The sequence below is a fragment of the Nyctereutes procyonoides genome, unplaced genomic scaffold, assembly GCF_905146905.1.
Source record: "Nyctereutes procyonoides isolate TBG_1078 unplaced genomic scaffold, NYPRO_anot_genome, whole genome shotgun sequence".
Taxonomy (NCBI): Eukaryota; Metazoa; Chordata; class Mammalia; order Carnivora; family Canidae; genus Nyctereutes; species Nyctereutes procyonoides.
In genome coordinates, this window is record NW_026575117.1 from 8068655 (window position 1) to 8083167 (window position 14513).

Below are 14513 nucleotides of genomic sequence, written 5' to 3' on the forward strand. Positions count from 1 at the left end.
AAAAGAGGTTTTGCATCTTTAAATGTTTGTAAAACACACACAAAAAAATTTATGATAGTGACCATATATGGCTTGCAAAATTTAAAATACTTGCAATTTGGACCTTTATAAAAGAGAAAAATGTTTGCCAGTCCCTGTTCTAGGTACCTGCAGCCTTTCTTTGGAGATCACAGAATTAGGAACAAATATATACCTCTTCTGTAATTTCCAGAAATTGCATCTTGCAACTTGTAGCATGACTCTGAGTAAACATGAGCTCATTTCCACCCCTGTCAAGATCCATGCTCAGAAGTCAATGTGCAACAGTCCACAGGACTGGGGAGGTAACAGAGAAGGGAGCTGTGAGATAGCACTCAAGATCTAATACTTGCAAAGACCATCCCCCAGCTTTTTGGATGCTCCTGAGCAGACAGGGTATTGGGCTGGAGAAGATGCCTGGTCTAGAACCCCAATCAGTGGGTGGCAGAGAGAAAAGTGTCACTAACATATTCAGACAGCTGCTATCTTGACTCATGCCATCCATGGTCAATCCTCCTCTCCTCCCTTACAGGCCAGAATATCACATATAGGCAAGGATGAGTTTTACTCCCATCATGATTATGATCCATCTTTCAAATGTACCTCCACCTTAGAAATGAACCTCAACAAGTATTTAACAGAGTTAGCTGAAAGGAAGCATGCATATTTAAACAAATGGGATCTCCTATAGGGTTTCTTTTCTTTTTTAAAGATTTCATTTATTTATTCATGAGAGACACAGAGGGAGAGAGGCAGAGTTATAGGCAGAGGGAGAAACAGGGTGCCCACAGGGAGCCTGATGTGGGACTCGATCCCAGGTCCCCAGGATCACGACCTAAGCCAAAGGTAGATGCTCAACCACTGAGCCACCCAGGTGCCCTACCATAGTGTTTCTTTTATGGCTCTGCTGAGGTCCTCGTGGTCCTTGGTAAATGTCCAGAGGCAGTTGATAAAGCTCTATCCAATGCAATTTTTCTTTTAATTTTGCCCCAACATCATGTTGTAATAATATGCAGTATCCTTTTCTCCTCCCTGGGTTTTCACACTTGCTCTTTCCTAGACATGGGATCTTACTGACATCCCAATATCTAGCATTCACCTACTTATCCTTCACATCTCAGCCCAAATAGCATTTTCTCAGAAAGTCTCCTCTGATCCTCCCAAATAAGTTAGGACTTCCTGTTTCCTATTCCTGCCATGTGCTATGCTTTTCCTTCGCAACACCCACTACATCTGTAATACATGTTCAGTATTTCTCGTCCCCACCAAAGCACCAAACTACATGGGAGCAAGAATCAAGAGTGCTTGTCCATTGTTTTATCCTTAGAGTGTGAGCACAGAATTTGGTTCAGAAGAACCCAGTCTGTGTGGAATGAGTAACAGGAACAGGCATTTATGTTCCTACTTTACAGATGAGAAGGATGAAGGGATAACATGGCTCAGAGAGACTAGAAACTAGCCCAAGGCCAAAAAAAAGTTGCTATGTGACTCTGGTCTTCTGAAAATAATAAGTCCTGTTCTACTTTTCCAAAGCTACTTCTGTTGAATTTAGCAGTATACTGGTAAGAAAAAGCTACATTGGGATCCTCCAGGCTCTGAGATCTTAAGACTTGTAGGAGTTTCTAGCATGCCTAAATGCAAGGATTTTTATTTGTTTTTGTTTTTTAAAGCAATTGTCCATTCATACAGAAGAAATATATCCTTTCACTTAGGAAGGAGAGTTATGTTGGTGTAGTTTCAAGATGGGCTTTCTGACTCTGTCCCATCATCCATGTTTGGGAGGGACCATGGCTTTGATAAACGCCAGGAAAGAGTCCAGAGTTGACTGGATGACACCTCTCCAGATTCATAGGTCCAGAGCACATGGGAGTTTAACGGTCCCATAAATATTAGGTCCTGTCTCTCCCCTGCTCAGAAACCTCCCAAATTCATTCATCTCAATGCGCTGCTGCCTCCTTCAGCACACTGCAGATTTTTTCAGGGATGTTTTATGGTTCATTTAAGTTGCCACTCACGTCCACAGGCCAGGGTTGGGGGAAGGGAAGAGAGAATAAAAGAGCAACCTATGAATAGTGTTCCAAATGCCTGCACACTTCTGACTACATCAATTGAGCCCTACTCTTTTCACTGCCTGAGTTGCTCCCAAATCATGACAGGTGCTGAAAAATATGTGTTAACTCTTTCATATCACTGGGAGACTAGAGAGTGCAAGGGCCGGCATACTCACAGAGGAAAATGCAAATCAGAACTTTTCTGACTATAGTGCTCTTCTTTGGGGAGGGAGATGACCAAATTTCACACTGACAAGAGACACACCGGGGATTCATACCAGGAGTTATCTCAGAGCCTAGCACACAAACTTCTACAAGGTAGGGCTTGATAAGATTTTGTTAGACAAATACATGAACAAAATTGATCTATGACACCATACGATAAACTTAGCAAGTTCTTCTTCAGCACCAGGTCCTAAAATCCCTCAGCTCCAGCTTGGTACCTCAGCAGTAGCTTGCCCAAGTGTTCTTATAGCCAGAACTCAAGAGCATTCTGGAAGATCACATATAAAAAGTATGAACTTCAAAGCCATAAAGAAAGCTGAGAGAGGCCATTTCAAACTCAATAATGTTTTCAAGCCAACTGCCTGAAATATAAACATCAGCTTCAGAAGTAAACCTTGGTCCTTGAAATAGAATCCCATTGTTGTGCATAGAAATGGTGACAGTGCTTCACAGATAAGAACTATAGTATGCTTATCTCTTTTTAGTAAACTCATTTTTTTTATCAGATTGTCTACATCTTTCCACATGAAACAGGAGCTGAACTTGAGAGGAAAATATTAAACAAACGTGTAAGGACAACAAATAAGAAATTTAGAGGGGGAGTATAAGTCCAAATATTATGATTAATTTGTCATGTTACTACAGGTGAGTGTTACCTAAACTGACGTCCTATCTTAAAGTTGAATGTCATAATTCTGGTCTTCCCCTTCACCATATCCATGTAACAGATAATATACACAATAAGTTTATGATCAATAATAACAATGGTTAATAATAACTTATGTGTGTGCATATAGCACCTAAGTCTTTTCAAATGTTTTTTTTTCACCTGTTATTCTCCCAATCACCCTGGTATGAGGTGTGTGGGCAGCATTTGATAAGAGAACATAATGAAGCTTTAGAGGTGGTGAGTGACTTATATAACTAAGATCATCACCAACAGAGTTGTAATCTTACATACTGGTCTTTATTTACTTCTAAAACATCAGGCTCCCCTTCCATGACCATGAACAAGTCATCAATAGCCACTGCTATGATGAAATTTGTTTTACTTTCCATAAATATCTTTCCTTGTTAGCCTTATCTGTAACAGTCCATTGTTGTCAAAATAATGCTGCATAACAAACAACCTCAAAACTCAGTGACTTAAAACAAACAAGCTGTTATTCCCACTCATACATTTTTGGGTCAGCAGGAGATTGAATATTCTGGGTTAAACTCTGTTGATCTTGACTCCAATTCCAATTTGGAATCTAAATCTTCTCCATGTGTCTCTTATGATCCTTGGTCCATCACTAGCTGTGGCATGTTTTTCATCACACTGGCATAAGCACAAGAGGACTGAGCAGAAACATGAGAGGCCTCCTGAGGCTTAAGCTCAAAATAGGAACTCTGCTGTGTCTGCTTGTATTCCATTGCCCAAACCAGGGCCAGTGGCCTAAAACAGCATTGATGGAACTCTCTCTGCTTCTAGTAGAGGAACTACAAGATAATATGGCAAAGGGCATGGATTCCAAGCAGGAGTGCAACCTACCATATTGCACCAAACAGAGCATGAAGATTCATGGAGAGGACTGTCCTTGCTCAAAGGTGGAAGAAATATAAGATCATTAAGCTTCAGGCAATTCTGTTGACTTAAATTGCATGATGGAGTGTATGCAACATTAACATATGAATCCATTGGCCTGGAAAAGGCTACATTCACCAGAAAAAAATAATTCCCTGAGTTTTTGCATAGAGAAACTGACCATGGTGAATTAACATTTGCTGGAGTCAATCAGCTCTCCACCCTGCTCATTGTCTCCACTCTGTCCATCTGGACACTGCAAGGATGTAAAGGTTGTTTCTTTTGTTGCTATGGAGTAGAGTTAAGGCCATCATTCCACCAGGAGTACCAGCACCCAGGTCTTGAAATAAATCATCACTGGAAGCAGAGAGCTTCAAGTATAACACCTGGATTCTTGGCCAAGTAGAAGAGGCAAATTTAATGTAGGAGAAATGGAAGTAATGTTTCATGGTCACTGGGATATCCTGCATGATATCTCTTGGGGTGATATAATGAGAGGCAAGATAGGGAAGGCCTTATGTGATTCACGGTGGAAACTACATGAACACATGAAAAGAGTGACCTCAAGCTTACCACTGGTCCTCATCTAAACAGTTGTGTTTTCACACATGCTTAATTATTTATTTCAAAGAAGAAGAGGGAGAAGAAGGAAAAGAAGAGGAAAAAGAAGAAAGAGAAGAAGAGGAAGAAGAACAAGGAGGAGTAGGAAAGAAGAAGAAAGAGAAGAGAAAGAAAATGGAGAAGAGGGAGGAGGGGGAGAAAAGAGAAGAAGAAGGGGAAGGGAAAGCAGAAGAAGAAGGAGAAGGAGGAGGAGGAAGAGGAGGAGAAGTAGAGGAAGAGGAAGAAGAAATCAGTTGTTGCCATTGTGGTAGTCATTGTTTGCATGTATGTGTGTATTTCAAAACTATCTAGCACAGCCTTTTTAATGCTTTCTCTGGGTTCACACCCCTGTAGTGGTTTCCTAAGGCTGCCATAATAAATTGCTAAAAAAAAAATGGTGGCTTAAAACCATGGAAATTTATTCTCTCACAGTTTTGGAGAGTAGAAGTCTAAAATCAAGGTATGTGCAGGGCCATACTCCTTCTGAAGACTTTAGGGAAGAATCCTTTCTTTCCTTTTCCTAGCTTCTCACAGCTGCTGGCTGCTGATTTCTTGACTTACGGCTGCATCACTCCATCCTCTGCATACATAGTCATACACATGTCTCTGTCCAAATCTCTCTCTCCTTTCTATTATAAAGATATCTGACAGTGGATTTAAGGTCCATCCTAATCCAGTATGACTTTATCTTAATTACATCTGCAAAAACTTTATTTCCAAATAAGATCACATTCCCATGTAACCAAGGTTTAGGACTTGAACATTTCTTCTTAGGAGACACATTCTAACCTGATGTACAGGCTGTGATGGAATCCCTTCAATGAGATCAACATGAAATGTACAATGCCATGATTTTTCATGGGATCAACAAGTATTTTATTGGTAATGCAGAAAATGGCCCAGGGAATATCATGGCTCCCTCCCTCCCTTATTCAGATCTTTTTTCAAAAGTTAGAAAATCACCTTACACAAAAAGGCTAAAATTAAAAAAAAACACAAGAAATAACAGGTGTTCCAGTAAAAAAAAAAATACAATAAATAAATAAATAAATAAATAAATAAATAAATAAATAACAAATGTTGGTGAGGATATGAAGAAAAAGGAACCCTTGCACACTGTTGGTGGGAATGCAAATTGGTGCAGCCATTGTGGAAAACAGTATGGAGGTTCCTAAAAAAGTTAGATAGAATTACCATGTGATCCAGTTGTTCCACTGCTGTGAATACCCAAAGAAAGTGAAAACACTAATTTGAAAAGATAAATGCATCCCTATGTTCATTGCAACATTATTTACAATAGCCAAGTTATAGAAGCAATTGAATTGTCACAGGCATATTACAGAGCCATAAAAAAGAATAAATCTTGCCATTTGCACAATATGGATGGATATAATACTAAAGGAAATAAGTCAGTTCAAGAAAGATAAATGCCATAGCATTTCACTCATATGTAGAATTTAAGAAATAAAACAAATGAACAGAAAAAAAGAGACAAACCAAAAAACAGACTCTTAAATACAGAGAATAGGTTAGGGGTCCCAAAGGGGAGGTGGTTGAGGAAATGGGTAAAATAGATAAAGGGAATTAAGAATACACTTATCTTGATGAACACGGAAAGTGTATAGAATTGCTGAATCATTATATTCTATAGCTGAAACTAACATAAGTAACACTATATTTGTTATACTTCAATTTAAAAAAATGCTTTTAAAAAAAGCTAGGAAATCAGGGAGGTTTTTCCTGACAACTGCGTTAGGAAAAAACAGCACACCATACCCTCTTATCCCTTACCCTACTTAATCTTTTATAGTGTCCATTATCATATGTTAGATTATATATTATTTCTTTTTTAAAAATTTTATTTATCTATTCATGAGAGACACACACACACACACAGAGGCAGAGACACAGGCAGAGAAAGAAGCAGTCTCCACGCAAGGAGCCTGACATGGGCCTCGATCCCTGGTCTCCAGGATCAGGTCCTGGGCTGAAGATGGCGTTAAACTGCTGAGCCACCTGGGCTGCCCTATATATTATTTCTTAATTTGATATCTGCCATCATTGCATATAAGCTCCAGGAGAGCAGGGATTTTGTCTGTTTTGTACATTTCTATGCTCTCAAAGCCTTGCTCAATGCCTATCACATTGTATGTATTAGGCAATATGTATTTATTGAATAAAGGAAAGAATGGCTTAATGAATGTTAGCAGACAAGCCTTTTAAAAGTACTTATTTTACTCAGAATGTGTATCCATGACTTAGAACTTCTGTTTCCCATCTTCTTCTCCTATTAATAGCATGATGGCCAATGATAGAAGTGATGCCTAGTGATTTAAATATAGCTTTATAGGTAGTAAGCTCATTCTATGCTACTTATTTTAAGTCAGAAACAAATCATCCACTTTCTACTCACATTATTTTGATTTGGAATGCTACTACTTTTTTTGATTACTTAAGAAAAGCAATGAAAGCCGTATCTTAGAAATGGATCATTAATGGATGCCTAGTGATTTTAACAATTGGGAATAATTATCAATCGAAAGTAAATTTAAAAAATTTAAAAAAATTAAAAAATTTTAAAAATACTCAAATATTAACCAATGATGGGAAAACCAACAGCCAAAGATGAGAATTATGGACTGTATAATATGATTGGTCAACTAGTCAACCAAACACAAGGAGTCTTGTCTTCTTCTTCGATAAATGACTATACCTTGTTAGTGATAATGCTGAAAAGTTCTGATAAACTACTGATAAACTACCAGGGAGTAAAGAGAAGAGATAAGAAAGGAAAAACAGGGAAGGATCATAACAAAGAGAAGAGATCTATAAACACCAGAAGTGATAGCAGAAAAGATGACAGAGATTAGAAATAATGAATGAGGTCAGTGGAAAATAAAGATGACTACCAAAGTGCACCCAGAAAGAAGTATTGTCTCAGAGATATTTAGTACTAAGAAACACACACACACACAAGCTGGTTTAGATTATGGAAGTCAAGTTCAGGGAATATACTGGGACTTCACAGGAACTAGAGTCATTTGACAACCCATTGCTCTGTAGCTCTCACTTTCCTTAAGTCTGTTGGGTCAGTTCCTCCCCAAACATCTGCTTGACCCTTCTTGTTCTGAAGATCTAGTCCCTCAATCTATGACCTTCCACCTCAAGTGTCCAACCCTATTGACTCTGTTTCTGAGAATCTGCTCTCAATTTCTGGGACAGAAATCAAATTGACTCAGGTTGGATATTGTATGATTCTTGGCCCATGAACAGTGGCTGAGTAGGGGGTAGGTTGTCCAGCTATATTTAGATGCCACTTCTAGGTTATGAGAGGAGTTGACCCTTTGGGAAGTTAATGTGTGATGACAAAAATAACATTTCTAGTACAAAATCAAACAGAGATACCACTGGACCATGAAATCAACCATTCTTTGGGTTGACATTGTTGATGCTCATCCTTAATCCTTTTCTGAAAATGGCGCCCAACACTAAGAATATAATTCATGTTCCCCTCCTCAAATTTACCTCCTTTTGTAAATTATTTTCTGACCACAGTGACTTTCTAGCCTATGTGGCATTTTTTGTAATCCATAACTACATGACCAGCTTAACTGTACTATATTTATTGATGTATCATATTTCCTCAGTTACTTACTGCTTATAACATGTATATATGTTAGGCATTCAATGAAAGTTGATTAATGGGGGTGAATGTGTCAGTTGGAGCCTTTAATATCCCAATTGCTTGCAAAGGAATTATCCTGCTGGCTGGAAATGTTCAAACTTAAAGTGAAGAGGGTGTTGGAAACATTTTGTGAAGGGAAAATATAAGCTTTACATATTCCATATGCTTAATAGCACCATTATATTCAGATGGTACATGCAGAAAGCACACAAGCAGTACTAGAAAAATGTGTGTGAGGTGTTCATGTAATTCAGGTGGAATCAACAACAGTCAGACCTCAAAATTATTGTACTTGTTGCATGTATGAAGCAAATTGAATCTAGTTTTAGATTTTTTCTAAATATCCCACTTGGATTTATTTTGTGTTTTTTGGTTTGAGGATTTTTTGTTTTGTTTTGTTTTTTGCCAAAGAGAAGGGACAAATACAAGTTTATGCTAACATTGAATTACATAAAAAAGAGAAAAACCTTTGTACATGCTGGAAAAATAGCAAGCATTAGAAAAATGTTATTGAAAAAAAAAGAAAAAAAAAGAAAAATGTTATTGAGCAAGTACAACACACCATCATTTGTGCTATATAGATTGGACTTGCAAAGACAGCTGGTTAAATTTGAAATCATATAAAAATTTGCCAATATTATGTTACTTTTTATTGCATGGAGTTGATTTATGACGGATCCTCCATACTTAGCATACTTCAGTTCAATGAAAAGGTAAATATTTACATGTGAAGAAATTTTGTGACTATTCCAATTGGCAGGTTTTATTATTTCTAAGTGAATAAAAAGTAAAAAAAAAAAAAAGAAAGCAAATGAAAACATTTTAAAAATAGTGACTATAAGAAAAAGTGACTCACAGAATTCATTTATAAATTTAGCTTACTTACTGAATATTTTTACAGTACTGGTGTGAATTGTGAGACATTTGTAAAAGTTTGTCTACTGGATGCCAGTGAATCTAAACTTGCATTCAATTTAAGTAAAGGCCACTGACTGCAGGAGCTAGCATGGAAAATTGCAGAGAAACTCCATCCTTAATGACTGAATGTGCGATTCTCTATCATTGAAGAAGATCGCAAATACTACTACATCTTTCCTGTTACAATAAGATTACAAGTGTCACCTGATGCTTGCTTTGTAAGGATCAAAGCCAACCCTAAAAAAAGGCTTAGGGAAAACGTGACCCGATGTTACGTTTTCAGAAGTGTTTGGTGATGATGAAGCATGTGTGGGCTTTGAAGTAACGCCTGTCCAAATCACACTGGCACTGCTTCTCCCTCACACTCCATCAACAGAGAAAAAAGTAGCTACAAGCTGATGAGAAGGTTGTCCCGAAACACGACTTGTCAGTAGCATTCAAATATCTGTACTTCTCCACAATTAGCACAAGGAACAATAACAATGATGGACTAAAAACTTGCCTTAGAGGTTAAAAGAAACAGAATGTTTGAGAACTCAACTTCAAGGCTTTAATTCACTAATTGGCTTTGCAGGAAAACAGCCACATTATACCACAAACAGCTTATGACATCCTATCCTTCATTATAAGAAAGCTAGCATGGCCAAAAGAGCAAGGTTATTTTTATTTGAGAGCTCTCCATTGAGCTTTTTTTTTTTTTTTTTTACCTTGAAGGCATTTGCTACTTTGTTGAACAGACCAATGAATACATAAAAACAGTAAAAAAAAAAAAAAAATAGACAGCAATAAATGCCACAAGATAGAGTACTATGGGAGTTCCAAAGGAGCAGTGTTCACTTCCGGCTTGGGGAGTTTAGGGAAGCATTCATGTGGGAAGGTCACATTTGATGGCCCAGAAAAAATGAGCAAGATATACATTGACAGTTGGTGGAACAGCATTCTACGTAAAAGAAAGCATAGACAAAGACTTGCTTCCCTAAAACCCAAAGGGAAGGAAGGGTGCCTGATGCCGAAAGGTCTAGGAGCCATGACACCAGATCACCAGGCCCTTGGAGACCCAACTGGGGTCTGCTTCTTCCTCTGTAGGTTTGTGAGGAGTCTTTAAAGGCATCTGAGCAGGGAGTGACACCATCTGGTTCTGCTTTAAGAAGATTTATCCCCCAACAGTGTTTGAGATAAGCTGGAGGCAGGAGAAATGAGCTGCAAAAAGATCAATTAAGAGGCAGTTAGCAAGGTCTCGATAAGAGATAATGAGGGCCTAAGTTAGCCTGGAGACATGGAAATGGCAGGAGGGAGATGAGAGAGAGAACTAGTTCACTGTCAGACCTGTCAGATTCCCGACTGAGCCAGGGTGAGGGACAAGCAGGGGGCAGGAAGGAGGTCCTGTGCTGGGTTGTTCAGCCCTGTGATGAGGGTGGCTTTCACAGAAACAGGGAAGGATGTGTGGGTTGGAAGACTAATTGAATTTGAATATCTGGCCTTTGAGAGGTTGGCAGGACATCCAGACAGACATAGCTAATGGGAAGGTGGAGAAAAGAGCCCTCGAGCTCTGTGGTGGCAAATGCTGAAGACAGAGCAACCCTGAATCTTGTATCCTTTCTCTTCAAGAAGTCAAGTTCCAGAGCATTTTTCTGACAGGAGCGTTTAATCAACATTATTTTCCACATCATCTGTATTTGTACCTACAGAGAGATTGCCAGCAGTCTGTATGATGAGCCTGCACCACCATGAAAAGTGTTAGTTAGTATGCACTGGAAAGCGTGCAGTGCCTTCTGGAAAGTTCTCCACAAGAAATTATATTCTCCTAACACACAGCATCCATGGGATTATCTGGGAGGATTGTCCCCGTTTCAGAAAACAAACAACAAAACCCTGATGATAAGGGAAACCGAGGTATCACTTTAGGCAAACAGGGAGTGTGTGATAAATGCATGTGGGTTGGTGGATCCCTGGCCTCTGCTCCTGACAAAGGAGGGATATGATATGAATTGAAGGGGCAGAGGCAGCTGTGTGGTATAGGAGGACTGTGTCCCCGGGGAAGCAATGGCACAGCCCTGGGAGCACCACAGTCTCTCTCGGAGTCCACCTGCTGGGGCTGGTTGAGGCTCTGGGCTTCCCACTCTCCCCCTTGATCAACTATTGACAATTGACCCTTGGCATCGCTATCCCTTCACTGTTCTCCCAGGATCTAAATCAGTTCTTCAACATCTGAGCCAGGGGCAGCTCCCTCCTGCCCTCCTCACCCCTGCAAGAGAGCCAGGCTCACCTGCCCTCCATCCCTGTAGGCTATGCACTGCACCCTAGGCACCCTGCCCATTTGATCTCCCTTTCACCCTACTCCAAATATCGCAGCTCTAAGATCTTCCTCATCCTCCCAGGAAGTGCAATGCAGCACTGGGCTTGGACAAGTCTCTGGGGAAACTGGTTTCTGTAGCTTCTGGGGGTTTCAGGCTGCAAAGTCTATGAGAGGAGGATGTTTACCACAGCATGTTGCTGCCGCCCTGGGCCCTGTCTGCCCTGCACTGAGAGTACAAAGTCCATGTACCCCCATCTGGCTTGTTTACCCTGTGCTCAGTGAACTGAGCACATGCTGACCAGCAGTAGCGGTGCTTGGTAGGGACTCGGCAGCATAAGCCATGGCCAAGGAAGCAGGGAGTGCGGCCCAAGGAGTAGAACCCAGAAGGTTCTTTCTCTTTCCTCTCAGTTTGAGTAGGAAGGAAGGGTTCTACACATATCCTCTCTCGTTAGCCCTTCAATCAGTACTAGAAAAAAAAGAACACACACAACACTTAAGTAGAGTGCCATTAAAATTCCTTCTTCTAGAATAGTCTTAGGGAAATCAAGAGAGATTCCCATTTATGCTGCAGCAGTACCAGGTTTGACTGGAAGTCAAGAGCCTAGACTAGAATCAGCATTTAAATCTGCTACTCAAGGGCACCAGGGTGGCTCATTGGTTGAGCATCTGCCTTTGGCTCAGGGCATGATCCCGGGGTCCTGGGATTGAGTCCAGCATCAGGCTCGCCGCAAGGAGCTTGCTTCTCCCTCTGCCTATGTCTCTGCCTCTCTGTGTCTCTCATGACTAAGTAAATAAAATCTAAATAAATAAATAAGCAAACAAACAAACAAATAAATAAATTTACTACTCCAGGCTCTTTGACCTTGGACTAATTACTTAAACTTTATGGTTCTGAGTGGCCTTATCTATCACCTGGAGATGACAGATGAATCTACCTCAAAGGTCTGGTGTACAAACAGGCAGTAGGATGTATGAAGTGGCCCATGCATTGGAAGTGGGGGCCATCATGGCAGAGATGTGCCCAGAAAGCTCCCAGGGTGGCTCTTGGGAGTACTCGACCCTGGCCAACCCTCCGCTCCCTCCTCCACAGGAACCTGGTTCTCAGGACACACCAGCCAGCCAGGTACTCGCTGAGTCCAGAGGGTCTGGAGCTGGCCCAGAAGCTGGCTGAGTCAGAGGGCCTGAGCTCACTGGATGTGGGCTTCAGGCCAGAGGAGCCCCCTGGGAAGGAGCCAGAAGTGCCAGGAGCAGCCTCTGCTGAGCTTGGTGCTAGTGAAGGGAGTGTCCAGCAGCTGCCACTGGACCTTGGGCCTGGAGAGTATAGGGTGCTGTTGTGTGTGGACGTTGCGAAGCCAAGGGAGCAGGGCACAGGCCAGAATTGCTGCTGGAGCTACAGCGGCTGCACGTGACCCACGTAGTGTGCAAGTTGCATGTCGGGGACTTTGTGTGGGTGGCTCAGGAGACCAGGCCCAGAGACCCAGCAAGACCTGGGGAGCTCATCCTGGACCACATCGTGGAGCACAAGCGGCTAGATGATCTGTGCAGCAGCATCATAGATGGCCACTTCCCAGAGCAGAAGTTCTGGCTGAAGCGCTGTGGTCTGGGGCACAGAGTACACCTGGTGGAGGAGCATGGCTCTGCAAACCACCTTAGCCTTCCTGAGGGCGCGCTGCTGCAGGCTGTCACCAACACTCAGGTCATCGATGGCTTCTTTGTGAAGCGCACAGCAGACCTCAAGGAGTCAGCTGCCTACCTGGCCCTCTTGACACGGGGCTTGCAGAGGCTCTACAGGGCCATACCCTACGCAGTCGCCCTTGGGGAACCTCAGGGGATCCTGAATCAAGGCCTGGGCCCTCCCCACATCCTGTCTGCTCCCTCCTCACCTTCAGTGACTTCAACGCGGGAGCCATGAAGAACAAGGCCCAGTGTGTGTGCGAGGTGTTCGCCAGGCAGCTGATGCAGGTGCGGGGAGTGAGTGGGGAGAAGGCAGCAGCCATAGTGGGCCAGTACAGCACCCCTGCCAGCCTCCTATGACGCCTGTGTCACCCCCAAGGAACAGGAGATGCTGCTGAGCACCATCAAGTGTGGTCGACTGCAGAGGAATCTGGGGCCTGCTCTGAGCAGAATCTTTTCCCAGCTCTACTGCTGCTACAGCCCTCTGACCTGAGCCATCCCGTGAGGCCGACTACACCCCCCCACCCCCACCCCCTTCATGAGCTAGCCAGCCTTTTAATCAGAATCCACTGGGCTACAATAAAAATATAAGTATTTGCAGCTTAAAAAAAAAAAGGTGCTAGTTCTTAGCCGAGAGGCAAGAAATTGTACACTCAGTTTTAAATTTTTTTAAATTATTTATTTATGATAGTCATACAGAGAGAGAGAGAGGCAGAGACAAGGCAGAGACATAGGCAGAGGGAGAAGCAGGCTCCATGCACCGGGAACCCGACGTGGGATTCGATCCCGGGTCTCCAGGATCGCGCCCTGGGCCAAAGGCAGGCGCCAAACCGCTGCGCCACCCAGGGATCCCTACACTCAGTTTTAAAGAAGCAAAAATTTTGAAAAAATACAAAGACTCCAAAGGTGTATTGTTGACTACTTGTAAAACATGCAACAGAACAGTTAAACATCATGGTAAAAGTAGAAGCTTTCTCTCAGCACTGAAGAGCAGTCCTACGAGTAAGCTCAGCCTGAAGACACCAGAGAGAAAGACTCCGAGTTCTGCAAAGCTGAGTCAAATGTATGGCTCCAAAGGCAAGAGCCCTGACTCCACATTCAGGACACCTACATCTGGACAATCAACACCCACTTGCGCCTCAAAGAATATGAGCAAAAGAAACACCTTTCTCAACTAAAAATGTTGCTTAGTCAAAGTGAAACCCAAAAGAACTCAAAGGTGGACTTCAGGAATTTCTTATTGTCTTTGTAAAAGATGGGCTGTGAAAATAAATGTCTAATGCAATTCTGAAAAAAAAAAAAAAAACTAAGCACAGTTTCTCATGAACATTTAAGGGACTCTCTGCCCACCAAACACAGGATGATGGAGAACCCTATTTCCCTCTGATCTATTGGAAAATAGTCACAGCATTGAGCCAAAATTTTTGTGCCAGGTCCCCAGAGTTCTATTTTAAAAGTCCAGAGCTCTGAAGCAAAACT

At 41.8% G+C, this 14513-nt stretch overlaps 2 pseudogenes; both read left to right on the forward strand.

Moving 5' to 3' along the window:
• The first annotated feature begins 12343 nt into the window (after positions 1 to 12343).
• LOC129515164 (crossover junction endonuclease MUS81-like) lies at positions 12344 to 13554 on the forward strand (annotated as a pseudogene).
• An 18-nt stretch (positions 13555 to 13572) lies between these two features.
• Positions 13573 to 14286, forward strand: LOC129515165 (UPF0711 protein C18orf21 homolog; annotated as a pseudogene).
• Positions 14287 to 14513: the final 227 nt, after the last annotated feature.